The sequence below is a fragment of the Vidua chalybeata genome, chromosome 7 (genome assembly GCF_026979565.1).
Source record: "Vidua chalybeata isolate OUT-0048 chromosome 7, bVidCha1 merged haplotype, whole genome shotgun sequence".
NCBI lineage: Eukaryota > Metazoa > Chordata > Aves > Passeriformes > Viduidae > Vidua > Vidua chalybeata.
In genome coordinates, this window is record NC_071536.1 from 1559324 (window position 1) to 1574737 (window position 15414).

Here is a 15414-nt window from a genome sequence, read left to right on the forward strand (position 1 = left end):
GGGTTGGAAGGGACCTTCAAAGATCATCCAGTCCAACCCACCAAACAGTGAATATTTAATAGAAATCATAGAATGATTTGGGCTGGAAGGGACCTTTAAAGATCATCCAGCCCAATCCATTCCAGGCGGTCCAGATCCATGCCCAGGGATGCAGCTCCCAGTGCCTTGGGAGTGAGGTTTTTAAACGAGGTCTGCTGCAAAATTTGGTGTGATCAGCACCGAGTAACCCTGTCAGAAACCTGCATTAGGCTCATCAAGAACCCCGCAGAAGCATCTACACCTCCACATTCCCTCAGAGGAGGCGGTTTGGGAGGTGCATCCAGCTAGGAACAGTCATCAGGAGCTCCATGGTGCTGGACATCTATGGAAAAGCACAAAGGTGACCAATTCTGTCAAAAAGGAGAAAATACAGCAAGCAGGGGACTGTGCAAAAATAGGAGACATAAACAGATTAATTAGGCTGGCTCTCCAGGCAGCTCTGGCCTTGTGAGTGCTTGACTTTCCCACCTTAACACCGTGCTCTCAGCACACTTTTCCCCCCAAAATTCCCTGGAAATAGCGCTGCCCACTCAGGGCTGCCCCCGGCACAAGGGTCTCTTTATGGAGCGGCTCTCCAGGCACACAGCACCCGGAGCAACCTGGGCGAACCAGCAGAGAAAAATAAACATCCCTCTCTTGGAAGTGCCTCACACAATTTCATTAAGCCAGGCTGCAGCAGATGTGCATTTATTGAGTGGAGCCCTCGGAGAAACAAAAAGAGGGGAAAGAAGGCCCTGGGCAGCTCTGCTGAGGGGGGATTTAATGAAACCCAAGCAAGCAAGAACCACGTCCGCCCTGCTCGAAGGCCAGCGCTAAAAAAGGAACCCCCAAAGTCGTTTTTAGCCGCGATTTCCGTGAGCGCGCTGCGGGCTCCAAACCATTCCCTGAGGAAGGAAAGAACGGTGTCTTTGGGAAGGAGGGGTGCAGGAATTCCAAGCAGCATTCCTGCCTGTGTTCCAGCAGCCCTGGATGCTGGCCCACCTCCGAGGTGGGCTGTGAACACAAAACATTTCCCCCCTTGTTTGCCCCGCTCCCATCCCGGCCTGGCTGCCACTCGCTAATTAAGAAATTAAAATTAACCCTCAGCTCCACACGTTCCTCCCAGGGAAGGGATTTCTCTTAAAGGCATTCCAGGTCATTTTTCTCTGCTTGTGTTGTCTCTTTTTTAAATTGGAAGTGGCTCCAGGGATGCTACTTAAAATGTTTCAGTTACCAAAACTCAGCTTCCAGTCTTGTTGCTCAGAGAGGCTGGGGCTGCCCCTGGACCCCTGGAAGTGTTCAAAGCCAGCTCGGACAGGGCTTGGAGCAACCTGGGGTAGTGGAAGGTGTCCCTGCACATGCAATGAAATGAGCTTTAAGGTCCTTCCGACCCAAATTACATGATAATGATGATCCTTTTTACAGCATCTCTCCCACCGGTGATGCAACATTTCTTTTATCAAATGACCCCAAGTTCCTGTTTCTCCACTCAAAGAGAGGTCATGCAGTGGAGACACTTCAGAAATGTCACCCTGCTGTGCTTGAGAGACACAGAAAACACAGCCAGCCATGCCTGAAGGACATAGAAATGTTTCACTTGTTATCAGGACAGCAATATAGCAATAAAAACTTTAAGAGCTGCTAGAAAGGTGTGATTTTAGCTCTCAAAATCACAGAATGCTTTATTTCTGCACTCAAAAAGGTTTGCAAAGGGAGGTAAGTGGTTCTACTACACATGGCTGGGCTGGGGCAGAGGAGCAGAGATAATTATTATCCCTAATTAGGAATCCATACAAACCTATTAAGGCTTTGTTCCTCCAGGAGTGAAAGTTAAGCTCTAATACAACCCAGTTCACTCTTGCTTTCGTTTGTTTAATTAAAAGCTAAACCTAAAGAAAATGGCAAAAAAAATAAAGGAAAAAAAAAATAAAGGAAAAAAAAAACCCTGAACAGTCCCCAGCACCTGGTTATTGCCAGAATCCAAGGGTATGGAATCTGACTCCCATTGCCTTCATCAGCTCAGGATTTGACAAATCAAAGATTATTTAGATTTTTCAGGGCCTCACAACAGCTCAGACAAGCCAAAAGCGGAGCAGTCCAGCCTCAGCCTTATTAGCAGCCATTTTCATAGCCATAAACCAAGAGAACAATGTCTCATTTTCTAATTAATGCAGATTGTCATTAATAGATCCCAACAAAGCTGCCTTTCATTCCTTTCCTCGCTGGTGCATTTGGTGAAGCACTTAAAGGGGGCCAGCCCAGTGCACGCACAGAACTGTTTTAATTACATCCTGTGAATTTATTTTTCCAGGGAGAAATATTTCTCAGGGAAAATGTCTATAAAAGTAACTTTAGAAGCAAAGTAATTTTGTGTGTGTTTCCTATAGGAAATCTGTTTAGTTTAAGTCCCAGGTTCTAACACTCTCTTTCATGCAGCAGCGTGACCTGGAGAATGCTGCTGACAGCCATGGTAAAATCCTGGTATCTCCTTCTGAAATGAAATTCCTGATGGATTTGGGAGCTGTATCTTGATGGGACCTGGCCTCCTCCCCTTTGATTGGATTTACCTCGCAGGGGGGTCACAGACACCCCCCCCAAAAGGGGCACCTCACCTTCAGGGCTGCTCCAGGTGTGGGTGTTGTGTTTGTGAGCTATTTTTACTGTCATTTGTTTAACCAAGGGCTTGGTTGGAGTCTCCCAGCTCCAAGGAGAAAAACTTTATGCATTTTCCAGCCATCAAAGTGAGAGTTCCCAGGAAATGCATCCTCCAGGAGGGGCTTTGCTTAGATTTCAGTATTTATTTCTTTCCCTTAGGAAGCAACACAGATGGAAACTCCAGCCCATGGCCCCTTTGTCACCCTTAAACTCCTCCTTTCTGGGTTCTGCTGTCGTTCCACCTTCCAACTTCATCCTGATCCCCTGGGGCTGCACCAGGAGCAGCTTCCCTCACTTGAGGAAAAGGGCCTGGCTTTGGGGAAAAGGGAGGCAAAAGCAGCTTTTCCTCTCGATTTACAACAAGGAATTGGACACTTCAGAGTGCGCAGTGTGTGTGCCCTGGCTGGTGAGGGAACATGTGTGACCAGGCTGCCCTTCCCAGACTGCAGGACTGGGGAATCAGCCTGGCTTTGTGCATGGAAGTATGGAACTGCTTAGGCTGGAAAGGCCCTCTCAGACCACCAAGTTCAGCCGTTTCCCAGCACTGTCAAGCCCACCACTAACCACGTCCCCCAGTGCCACATCTACACAGCCTTTAAGTCCATGAATAAAAGCCCATTCCAGGCATAAGGCAAAAAAACGTAAAGAAAATCCAGGGAAATCAGCAATTCCATCCGCAGAGCGCGGAGGATCAGCTCTGCCAGCTACAAACCCTCTCCTGGTTCCTTCCTCCTTGTGGTGACGGAATGTTTCCACTTCTCACTCCAGACAGTGCATTAGTGGTACCACAAATGGGTCTGTAAGGACCAGTTTTAATTTGGGGAAAGCCAGTCTTTCGATGCCACAAAATGTGCTGCCACATTTCCACTGCCAAACACACGTGGGAAATGGGAGGGAGGTGCTGGAAGCCAGTAATGCAGGAGAAGCATGGAATCCATGGAATCACAGAGGGATTTGGGTTGGCAGGGACCTTAAATCTCATCCAGTTCCACTGCTGCCATGGGCAAGGACACCTTCCACTGTCCCAGGCTGCTCCAAGCCCCATCCAGCCTGGCTTGGGACACTTCCAGGGATCCAGGGGCAGCCACAGCTGCTCTGGGCACCCTGTGCCAGGACCTGCCCACCCTCCCAGGGGAGGATTTCTTCCCAGTATTGGAATAAACCCACTCCCTTTCAGTTTAAAGCCATTCTCCTTGAAGTAGTTATGGCTAGAGGGAGGATCAACTCACCTGAATAACTCCTACAACTCTGGGAGAGTGGAAGCTGCTGTGTTGAACAGAGGGAACATGGAACAGCAAGGCTGGCATTTCCGAAACACTTTCCACTTGGATTGATCTGAAGGAAAAAATCCGAGGGGCCAAGGCCTGGAGGTCTCCAGATGGATGAGAAGTCCAAGGCTGGAACTTCCCATCCTTCTGCAGGAGATTGACTGCAGGGGACACCTCAGGTTTGTGCTTTTAACCAACTCCCCCTGTAGAAAGTGAAAAGATTTAGTGCCTAATGTGAGAAGAAACCATGGAAATCCTTAGGATCCACGGCAGGCTGCAGCTCTGCCCTTTGGCCAAGGCCTTCTTTGAGGGCTTCCATGCACCAAGGGTTCAAAGAGCTTTTTCCATGGCTGACACTTCCCTGCTGGCTCTCCTGGCAAGGCAAGGACACCCAGCTGCTCTGTGGCAGGGGACAGAGGAGGTGCTCAGGTTCTATGTCCCATCTCTGTTTTGTCCCTGTGTAAGAACCACACCGTGAGAGCGTTGGGATTTAGGTAATTTCCTCCTTCCTTCTCTCCAGGGCTTTTAATTAGCATTGCCATTGCGCTCCTTAATTTGACCACACTCCTGGCTTCCAGGTTAAGCCCCCCCTTTCATTTTCCCCCCCTTGTTCTGATCCCTTTAAGACCCAGCTGTAAAACTCCGCAGACCTCGTGTCGTAACACTTCATAATCACACTTAGGCTGGAGTTACCTGGCAGAAATCAGCTCGTTCCTGGTGATCCAGGGGGACTGGGAGCAGCATCTCATTCCTTGCTGATCTCCAGCAGGGCTGCTGGATGCTCCCCACTGCAGGTTTTCTTGGCAGGGCTCTGTGGTGAACACTGGGATGAGCTGAGGCACCTTGTGCAGGGTTCTGCATTTCTGTGGAGAGGGGTAAGACAGAAGGGGAATAACAAGATTGTTTTTGTGTCCTGAGTGTCCAGGAAAGTGACCTGTGTGTGAAGTGAAGCAGGAAAACAATCTGTGTGTGAAGACAAAAGCCTGCCAGTGCAGAAAATGGAGTCATGAATCCTTTGGGAGCACAAACACACATGTGGGCAGAGTCACCCACCAAAACTGGCCTTTCTGTCACAGGTCATGAAATCCTGGAATGGTTTGGGTTGGCAGGGATCATAAAGCTCATCCACTGCCACCCACTGCCATGGGCAGGGACACCTTCCACTGTCCCAGGTGCTCCCAGCCCCAGTGTCCAGCCTGGCCTTGGGCACTGCCAGGGATCCAGGGGCAGCCACAGCTGCTCTGGGCACCCTGTGCCAGGGCCTGCCCACCCTCCCAGGGAAGGATTTCTTTCCAGTATCCAGTCTAAACCTCATCTCTTCCAGTTTAAAGCCATTCCCCCTTGCCCTCTCACTGATCATTCCCTTCCTCTGCCCTGCAACGTGCTGCAGCCCTGTCCTTACGCATTTTTCCTCCTGGCTGCACTTTCCAGGCCCTCATCCAACCCTGTGAGGAGCTTCCCAAGCAGGTCTTGGATCAGGTGCCTCGAGTGAAACCCGTCCCAGCCAGATCCCATCGCGGCGGTGTCGTTTTGGAGCCCGGGTTTTAATCCCGGGCTTGGCTCCCTCTCTGACCTCTCCACAAACCTCTCCTGGTTTTCCTTGGCCTCTCCCGTGGTTCTGCAGCCGCCTGTGGGTTCCGTGGTGGCTCAGGTTACTCGCTGATGGCCTGTTCTCCTGCCTCTGCCTTTCAGGAAGGGTTCACTCCAGGATTTATAACAGGTTCTTGGTAGCACCCTCTGTACTTCAATCTGTGAAACCATTTCAGTTTAACCACCTGTTTTCACACGCTCATAATTTCACAAAGCATCCACCTTTTGGGATAAAATTTTCCATGCTTCAGCTCTTGCCCGAGGTGCTAGTTTGTTGGGTTGAGTTTTTTTAACTTTAAATAAAATTCCAAAAGCAAAAAAGTAAGTTTGATCCAAATCCATTCCACATTTCTGCGCTTGGCCCCAGGCAAGAAACTTTCCCTATTCAAAAAAAAAAAAAAAAAAAAAATTCTAACCACACTTCTTGTTGTGGAACTGAAAGGAAAAAAAATTCTGCTCTGGAGCTGCCACAAACACTGTAGGAAAAGGATTGGAGCCCAGCCATGGGCTGAAAACCCTGACCCACCCTAAAGACTTGAAAACGAGGTGCTTCTCCCTGCCTTGCTGTCAGGCCGTGGGTGGTACAGAGCCTGTGGTTCCTCTGGCACCAGAGCCCGTGGCCAGGCTCTGCCCCAGCCTCTCCTGGAGCCAGTGGGAGCTTTTCCATAAAAATGGCATTTTTTTCTCATGCTGGCAAGTCCATCGTGAATTATGGGTGGGCTCAGAGTGCCCCGAGGTCAGGAGGAGCTTCCCAGTGACATCGGCCACTGGGCAGGTTCAGGGGGCTGCTGGGGTCTGGGGGAGAAGCCAGCACAGGCTGTAAAATGTGTCCCAGATTTTCCTTGGATTTTTCACTCCCTGCTCTTCGGGGCACCTTGGGAAAAGGAACACAAAGAAATAACAGCAGGCTGTGAGATCAAGCAGTCAAAGTAATCAGGAAATGGTTTTTAAAAGCTTTGCATTGCTCCAGAAATAATGTCTCAGCTTCCCTGAGCTGTTTGTGTTGTCCCCGGTGTTGACAAACACATCACTTGTCCTGTTTGAGCCTGTCCTCATTCCTGTCACCGGAGCACGCTGTCCCAAGCCACCCCAGACCCCCAGACAGGGCAAACAGAACAGTCCTGACCCCAAAACAGGGCTCTGGCTGCCCCCAGCAGCATTTTCCTCCTCCTGCCCCGGAGAGTTGCCCCACTAATTGCCTCCATGGATTAATTCCTGGTGGCACAAGCCTTCACTCTCAGCCCCAGCCTGGAAATCCATAACCTGGCAGTGTCCAAGGCCAGGTTGGACACTGGGGCTTGGAGCAGCCTGGGATAGTGGAAGGTGTCCCTGCCCATGGCAGGGGTGGGACTGGATGGGCTTAAGGTCCCTTCCAACCCCAACCAGTCTGGGATTCTGTGATTCTTTGAGTGCAGAAACACAGTTCAGCCCAGGCTGGATATTTTTCCCAATATCCCATCAAAAGGAGCGGGAGCTGACCACATGCCCATGTTGATTAAGCCCTGCTGGGAGCACTGGGAGTGTGTGAAGGTGTGGAGCTCACCTAGGACAGGTAAAGCTGTGCCAGGTCCACACTTTACTATTTGATTTAACAAAGGGAATTTTGCACTTGCACAAAATAAGGACAAATTTTCTGGCCAGGCGTTGGGAATGAGCTGGAAGTGAAACCCTGTGGGCATCAGGCACTTCACAAAAAGCCTTGGCAAATTTCGGGGTTAATTGGGCACCAAAATCTGCCCTTGATAAACCAACACTGCCCCAGAAGTGCAACAGAACCTCCTGCCCACCAGCTCCTTTCCTGCAGGGCCGGCGTGGCCATCACTCCATGGATTTGGGAAGGGCTTCCTGCTTTCTGTAGGGGCTCCAAGCACACTTTTCTCCCCGGGGGAGCCATCCCACAGTGCTCCCCACAAAGCCCAGCCTGATGCTGAGGGCAGCAGTGGAAGCTCCCACACATTCCCCACCTCTGGAAGCAGCTGGATGCCTTGGGGTGGTCCCGTGCTCCCGGAGCTCTGGGCAGTCTCACACAGAGAGCAAACACAGCCCTGACACCTGAGAAAGTGACACTGGAACAAAATCCCACGTTCTCAGCGCGTTCCCACACGGCTCCCGGTGGCTCCAGCAGCAGCTTTGGAGCCAGCACAATAGAACAGTATTTGGGTGTGAGAGACCTGGGGCTCCCACCTTGCTCCAAAGACAAGGATCCCATTAATGGGAGCTCCCAGTTCCCAGCCCAGCGGGGTTAAACATAAAACCAGCCCTTTCTTGACACTTCACTGGAATGCCAGGAGCTCGGGAGTGCTGAAACTGGAGGAGAACACCTTCCCTTCCTGCCAGGTTACCTGAGCAGCACAGAGCTGTGGTGGGTGGCCTGGCTGCAGGGCTGGTCCCCTGCAGGAATGCTTTTCTTTTGCTCTCCTCTCCTTTTCCTGCATGTGGGGACAGGAACAGTTTTCACACTGAAAAGCCCTCACCTGTTGGACACTCCACTGTCTCTTCTGCTTAGCAGTTTTCCCCATCCAGCTGCTCAGGATCATGGTTGGATGGGATTTGGAGCAACCTGATCCAGTGCAAGGTGTCCCTGCCCATGCCACAAGATTATCTTTAAGGTCCTTCCCAACCCAAACCGTTCTGGGATTCTGTTCTCACTTTTAATCCAGGTCTCTTGGAGCACCCTCCAGAACTGATACCCCTTTGCTGTCCTCTCAGGACATCTGTGTTTGGACCCAGACTGCTGGGACTTTTATTCAATTGCTGCCCTCCCAGGAGCAACAAGAAGCAGGAATAAAGCTCTTAGTGAGACTAGAACAAATAAACCTTCCTGTACATCAAGCTGCATGGCCCACAAAGGGCTCTGCATCTTTGTCCAACCTAAGTAACGCTGCCTCTCCTTGCAGGCCTCTCCTCCATGTGCAACTGTCAGGGAAGAAAACCCCACACCAGAGCAGGGAGATGCCCAGAGGAACCTCTGGCCCCATGGGAAGCTCGTGCTGGAGCAGGGTCCTGGCAGGACGTGTGACCCCATGGAGAGAGGAGCCCACACCAGTCAGTTCCTGAAAGACTGAATCCATGGATAAAGGGACCCACACTGGTCAGTTCCTGAAGGACTGACCCCATGGATAAAGGGACCCACACTGGTCAGTTCCTACAGGACTGACCCTATGGATAAAGGGACCCACACTGGTCAGTTCCTACAGGACTGACCCTATGGATAAAGGGACCCACACTGGTCAGTTCCTACAGGACTGACCCCATGGATAAAGGGACCCACACCGGTCAGTTCCTGCAGGACTGACCCCATGGATAAAGGGACCCACACTGGTCAGTTCCTACAGGACTGACCCTATGGATAAAGGGACCCACACTGGTCAGTTCCTACAGGACTGACCCTATGGATAAAGGGACCCACACTGGTCAGTTCCTACAGGACTGACCCCATGGATAAAGGGACCCACACTGGTCAGTTCCTGCAGGACTGACCCTATGGATAAAGGGACCCACACTGGTCAGTTCCTACAGGACTGACCCCATGGATAAAGGGACCCACACTGGTCAGTTCCTACAGGACTGACCCCATGGATAAAGGGACCCACACTGGTCAGTTCCTACAGGACTGACCCCATGGATAAAGGGACCCACATCGGTCAGTTCCTGCAGGACTGACCCCATGGATAAAGGGACCCACACTGGTCAGTTCCTACAGGACTGACCCCATGGATAAAGGGACCCACACTGGTCAGTTCCTGCAGGACTGACCCTATGGATAAAGGGACCCACACTGGTCAGTTCCTACAGGACTGACCCTATGGATAAAGGGACCCACACTGGTCAGTTCCTGCAGGACTGACCCCATGGATAAAGGGACCCACACTGGAGCAGGGAAGAGAGTGAGGAGTCTTCCCCTGAGGAGGAAGCAGCAGCATAGCCCATGAGTGATGAGGTGACCACAGTCCCCATTCCCTGTCCCTCTGTGCCATTAGAAGGGAGGAGAGAAAACCAGGAGTGAAGTTGAGGCTGGGAAGAAGGGAGGGGTGTGCAGAAGGTGTTCTTAAGTTTTGGGTTTATTTCTTGCCCTACTCTAATGGGACTGATAACAAATAAATCTAATTTCCCCAAGTGGAATCTCTTTTTCCCATGACAGTGATTGGTGAGTGATGTCTCCCAGCCCTTATCCCAACCCCTGAGCCTTTCCTTAAATTTTTCTTTCCTGTCTGATTGAGGAGGGGAATGATCAAGCAGCTTTGGTGGGCACCTGGAATTCTAGGCAGCCAGGGATAACCCAGCACAGATAGTCAGGGGAGTAACTTGGGTATTATGGACAGGAGCAACTCAGGTTCTTTCTCTTCTCACTGCCACTTCTCCAGTTAAAATAAAAGAAAGTAAAAGAAAATTAAACAGCATTGTGCAAACGGTTAAGGGCTGTTGGTCTGCCTTTAGCAGGATGTGAGGAGACAAAGCAGCTGGCACAGGGTGCCCAGAGCAGCTGTGGTTGCCCCTGATCCCTGGAAGTGTTCCAGGTCAGGCTGGATGGGGCTTGGAGCAGCCTGGGATAGTGGAAGGTGTCCCTGCCCATGGCAGGGGGTGGAATGGGATGATCTTTAAGGTCCCTTCCAGCCCAAATCCCTCTGGGATGCCATGAAAGCGCAGGTCTCTGTGTTCTGGCCATCAGTGTCACTTGTGGTCGTTGCTGTCCCCTTCTGCCTCCAGCCCCCGATGCTGACCCAGGCCCCAGCTCAGGTTCACTCCTGTTTCCAGCCCTGTAACGTGCACTGGAAGCTCTGCTGAGATTTATTTGAATTGGACGGGAAAACTTCCTTTTTCCCTCCCGAGGTTAAAGCCAGAGCAGCTTGGAACCTCCAGCTTGGAGCAACTGCTGCTTATCCAAACAGCTTCTCCTTCCCAGACGTGGATCCCCAGCTCCTCCCAAGCTCAGCCGACACTTGGGCTCCAGCAGCAGATGCTGTTCCAAAAAGCAGAGAAAACCTGAAAGCACAGGAGAGATGAAGCACCACCGAGCTAATCACAGGAAAAGCTGCTGGCCAGGAAGCAATCCCTGTGGTTAGGGAATGAGGAGACACTGGGCAGCTCCTGTCCCACTTCCCATCCCTTTCCTTCTAGACCCACTCAGTGCCCTGTTTGTTATCAAAGCTCTCTGCTGAACTTTGAGGTTTGTTCAGGAGAGTGGGATAGAGGTGGGATGCCGTAGTTTTGTCCTGGATGCAAGAAAACATTTTTAGTTGAATGTAAGAAAAGGGACCCCCCCTTCCTCAGGGAGGGGACAGGTCCTGTCATGCCCTGGCCATGCAGGATCTGCTGTCTTTCCCCAGGAAAGGAAATTCCTTCTGTTTGTGTCTGTATTTGGGCTGGATCTGTTATTTCAGGTATTTTAATAGTCTCTCCTTTTCCTTCTCTGCCTGATCCTGCACGGGGCAGAGTGAGCCCATTGCCTTCTGCCTGACGCTCCTCACTAGCCAAAAAATGCCCAAAAGGGGAAGACAGCTGCGAGGGCAAAGCCCACCTTGCGTGTTCCCCATAGACCTGAACACACCCAGCCAGGAGCCTCAGTGACCCAGCCAGCACCTGAGCAGGAGTGACCTGGAAAAAGCAGCCAAACCCATCCATTCCCTGCCCACTCCTGGGCACACAACAAAGCCAAGCCTGTGGGAGCCAGAGCAGGGCATAAAACAAGGCTGACCCGGGCAACCTCTGCCTCACAAGTCATAAATCTGGGAGGGAATTCCTCTCCCTTTTCTCCTGGGAAGCGTTTCCCTACTGTGGCTGCCATCGGCTCGTGGATTTTGGGTAGGAGGGGGTGGGAGCTAATCCTTTTTTCGTCGTGTTAAATTAAACTATAAACCATACCTCTTAATTCCTTTTAATTAAATTCCTCCCTGGAAAATGGAAATGTTATTTTGCCATGTTTTTTCACAAAACAGGGCACGGAAGAGATGGGTCTTGGTGTTGCAGGGAGTTTTCCAGGGAGTTGTGGGAGGTGCCTGGGGCTCTCCAAGAGCTGAAGGGGACTCCATGGCTGGCAGATCTCAAATCCATCCCTTGTGCTAGACTGGCTCACCTTCACAAGGGTAAATCTAGGAGGAGGGAAAAGCACAAATTCAACTGAGGCAGAGTCCAGCCATTTTAGATAAGTGAAGTCCTATTACCAACCCATCCCTTTGGATTCTCCAGCTGGAGAAGGACACATTCCCAAAAATCATTGCAACACTTCTACACAGCCACGGTCCTGCCTTTCTCTCCTACGCCATCAGTCTGTGGTGGTTGCTTCCCCAGTGGATGGATCCAAGGTGCTCTGGGGAAAAAAAGATTAAAAAAAAAATCACTGGAATATTTCATATTTCAAGCAAAACTGTTGGAGCAACACCAGCAAGAGCAGGCACCAGGCTCAAGGAAGTGAGAAGCCTGGACTGGACTCAGGGACATCACAGCTGAGTTGGAGATGGGATGTTCCACACATCAGAAATTCCTGATTTCAAGGCAAAACCAGCAATGCTGGTGAGGATGAGATGGGAGCAGAGGTGGAACTCTTTTCCCAGGTCAGCAGACAGCCTGGAGCCACAGCCTGGGACGACACAAAGCCTCAGTATTCACCTCTGAGGCCACAGCTTCCACAACGCTTCCACAGCACTGCACACGTGTTCATTGCACAGCAGGGCCACAACAAGAGTGAGCTCTGTCCCTGCTGGGGACACTGCAGGGCACCGGGGGAGTAGGAATTTGGGGCTGAGGGTGTCCGAAGTTCAAAGGACCCCCAAGGATCATTGATCCAACCCCTGCACAGACAGCCCAGCAATCCCACCTTGTGCATCCCCGAGAGCTCCTTGGGCTCTGGCAGCCTCAGGGCTGTGCCCATTCCCTGAGGGAGCCTGGTCAGGGCCCCAGCACCCTCTGGGAGTGTTTGAATTTATTTCATTGATTCCTTGCTAGGTGCTTCCTCCTGCTGTACCCCCATGTTCTCCCCGAGTTGGTTTGCCCCTGGGTTTTGCCCTCTCTCAAAGCTGTCTCTCATGCCATTCCCTGCCCTTCCTTCCAGCTCTTTCCCTGCCTGTCAAGGCAAACCAGCCCTTGATTCCAGAACCTTCTCTGCCACTCAAACCTTGGGCCAATCCCTGTCTGCACCACTCCTTTGGAATCCCCCTACTCCTGGAAGCCCCACTGGCCCGTGTGGCACAACCTCTCCACCCTCCTGCCCCGACTGGCCCCAGACGCTTGGTGCGATCCCCTCGCTCCTGCCCTGAGCATTCCCTGTTGGTTCGCTGTTTGTATCCACCCGGACTCGTGTCTCTACAAACCCCCTTGCACAATACAGCCAGGGGCTTTTGGTCCTGCTCCTTTCACCGCAAACCCTCCTCTGTGGAACTTCCAGGACGGAGAGCCTCCTCCTCCTCTCTCCCCTGCCTGGTCCCTGTCGTGGCTCGTGTCTGGCACCGTGGAGCAAATGGCTCTAAAGGTTCTGCCTCTGCTAAATCCCCAGGCAGTTTCGAGGCAGTTCCCTGCTCCTGGCGTGGCGCCGGAGTTTCCAGAGCTAGCCCGAGCTCCGGCGGCCACTTGATGGGAGAAGAATCTTTTCCTAACACCCCACCCGGCCCTGCCCCGACACAGCTCCAGCCGCTCCCTCAGGTCCTGGTGCTCAGGAAATCAGCTGGATATGGAAGCAGCTCAGATGATCAGGGTAGCTGGACTGGGGACACCGGGCACTGGTGTTTCTGGTGAGGACCCAGGTGAGCAGAGGGTCCCTCACCACCCCAGCTGGACCCTCTTGTACCTAAATTCCAGCCAAATCCCGCGTCACGCACCTCAGCCCTCCAGCCGTCCCTTCCCTTGCACTCCTGAAACCTCTGCCATTCCCACCCTCGGGAACAGCCTCCCACCCCCAGAGCACTCACAGACGTCTGAGTTCCAGTGGAGACCTCTGAGCTCAGCCCACTGTCCCCTTCCTTCAGCCTCCTCTGTCCCCGAGTCCTCCTGGCCTGGGGAGGTGCTGGCACCCCGCGCTGTCCCTGCCTGCCCAGCCACGGCGCTTTGGGATCCTGCCACCAGCTGCACCTTTCCAGCTGAGAACATTCCCGGCCCGGAGGCGGAGGGGCTGGCAGCCCCCTCCCGACCTGCACGGCAGAGGAATGTCAGGCACGTCGTGAAACACAAATCCTGCTTCCCAGAACTGTCAGGCTCCATTAGCGCCGCCGGGGCTGACAATGAGAAGGGCTTTCGATCCCAAACCACCGCTCCGGCAAAGTTTCCTTTGCTAATGAACCACCCACAGGCTGAAACACAACTCCCGGGCCCTGGCTGTGCACATGCATCCCCAACCCCTCCTCCAGGCACAGCTGCTTGGCTTTTTTGGTGCTGCCTCCTCAACCTGCCTCAGCTCCGAGGCTTTGCTCTGTGCTTGGAACGCAGAACAAATCCAGAGCGCTAAGGCTGCGCGATGTTAAAATGCTGTTACACCTTAATACCAACCAGTTCTTGTTTGAAGCGGTGTTTGGTCAGCAAGCACAAGAAAAATGGGTACATAAAGATGCAAAAAGTCATCCCTGAGCTCTCCCAGGCCTCTGAGCCCAATCTCCACACCCTGAGAAGGGACAGGCACTTCTAACACAAGGACAGAGGGACACAGGGGTCATGTCAGCAGGCAAAGACCACCCAGAGCCCACCAGCAGGGACACGATGAGGGGAGGCTGAAGGGAACTTCATGGGGCAGCTGAGGGAAAGGAAAAATCATGACTTGAAATCCTGTTTAACCCAGAAATCCCTCCATGTCTTTGAAGAACACCTGCTGGTGCTCCCACTGCTTTCCTGCCTATCCCAGGCTCCAGCAGCACCATGCTGGATTTTATGGATGCAGAGGCTGTGGGAGGGGACCATGGCGTGACAAAGGCTGGGGGACAGGTGACAAATGCTCTTTAGGGGTGGCTTAGAGCAGGTGACAAATGCTCTTTAGGGGTGGCTTAGAGCAGGTGACAAATGCTCTTTAGGGGTGGCTTAGAAGCTCATGGGGCAAGAGTCTGAGCAATCCCAGCAAACCCCGTACTGTACAATCCGAGTGTTTAAAGGGAAAAGTGACCACACAGGCTTTCACCAGCAGTTCTGGGGTGCTGCTGGACACCTTGAACCCTTTTTCCTTCATGTGCTGAGACCCAGGATGCAGCTGAGCTATTGGACAAGGGCCGTGCAAACACAAAGAGCTCAGTGTCGCAGGCGGTCGTTACAAGAGATCAAAAAATTTCTCCTCTTCCTTCCCAAGCCCCCAAATACTTCTCCACCCTCTCCAAAACCCCACAGAGCAAAACCTCCCACCTTCCAAATGTCTGTATTTAACACCCTAAACACTCATATTACGGTGATGATCATTTGGTGGATTTTTAGGTCCAGACACCAGATAAAGAAACCACGAAGGGAAAAAAAAAAAAAAAACCCAACCAAACAACCCAAAAAAACATAGATACACCAGTCAAAGAAGGAAAAACAAGGCCACTAACACTTCATCCATGGCCCGAACAACATCATAAAATCTTTGGCAACAGTCTTGCAGGGGACTAAAGCCTCTGCACCCAGCACAGAGTCACACAGTTGTGTGTGCACTAATACTCTTTGCAGATTTAGGAATCACTAATGCTTGACTCTCATGGGCAGAACACTCCAGGGGTCATTAGGAAAATGCTCCAGACATCTGCAGTTCACTAAAGAAAAATCAGTGGACTTATTCCTGTAGAAAAAGCTACAAGGACATGCATTGGGGAGGAAACAGGTACTTAAATTAATCCTTTCCAAATGAACATATGCAATAAAAATGGAATTAACACCTGTGCAGATAAAACACTTCAGCTCCCTTACGTAGTGATGCTCGAATTGCATTTTCACTTGGTCC

The 15414-nt window shown here is 51.8% G+C and overlaps 1 long non-coding RNA gene across 1 annotated transcript; it reads right to left on the reverse strand.

Annotated features, from left to right (window-relative positions):
- Positions 1–10308: 10308 nt before the first annotated feature.
- On the reverse strand, positions 10309–13753 carry LOC128790908 (uncharacterized). The gene is made up of 4 exons (XR_008431898.1): positions 13433–13753; positions 11697–11838; positions 11394–11620; positions 10309–10514 (listed from the first exon to the last, which is right to left on the reverse strand). It is a non-coding gene; the product is annotated as an uncharacterized LOC128790908 (long non-coding RNA).
- Positions 13754–15414: the final 1661 nt, after the last annotated feature.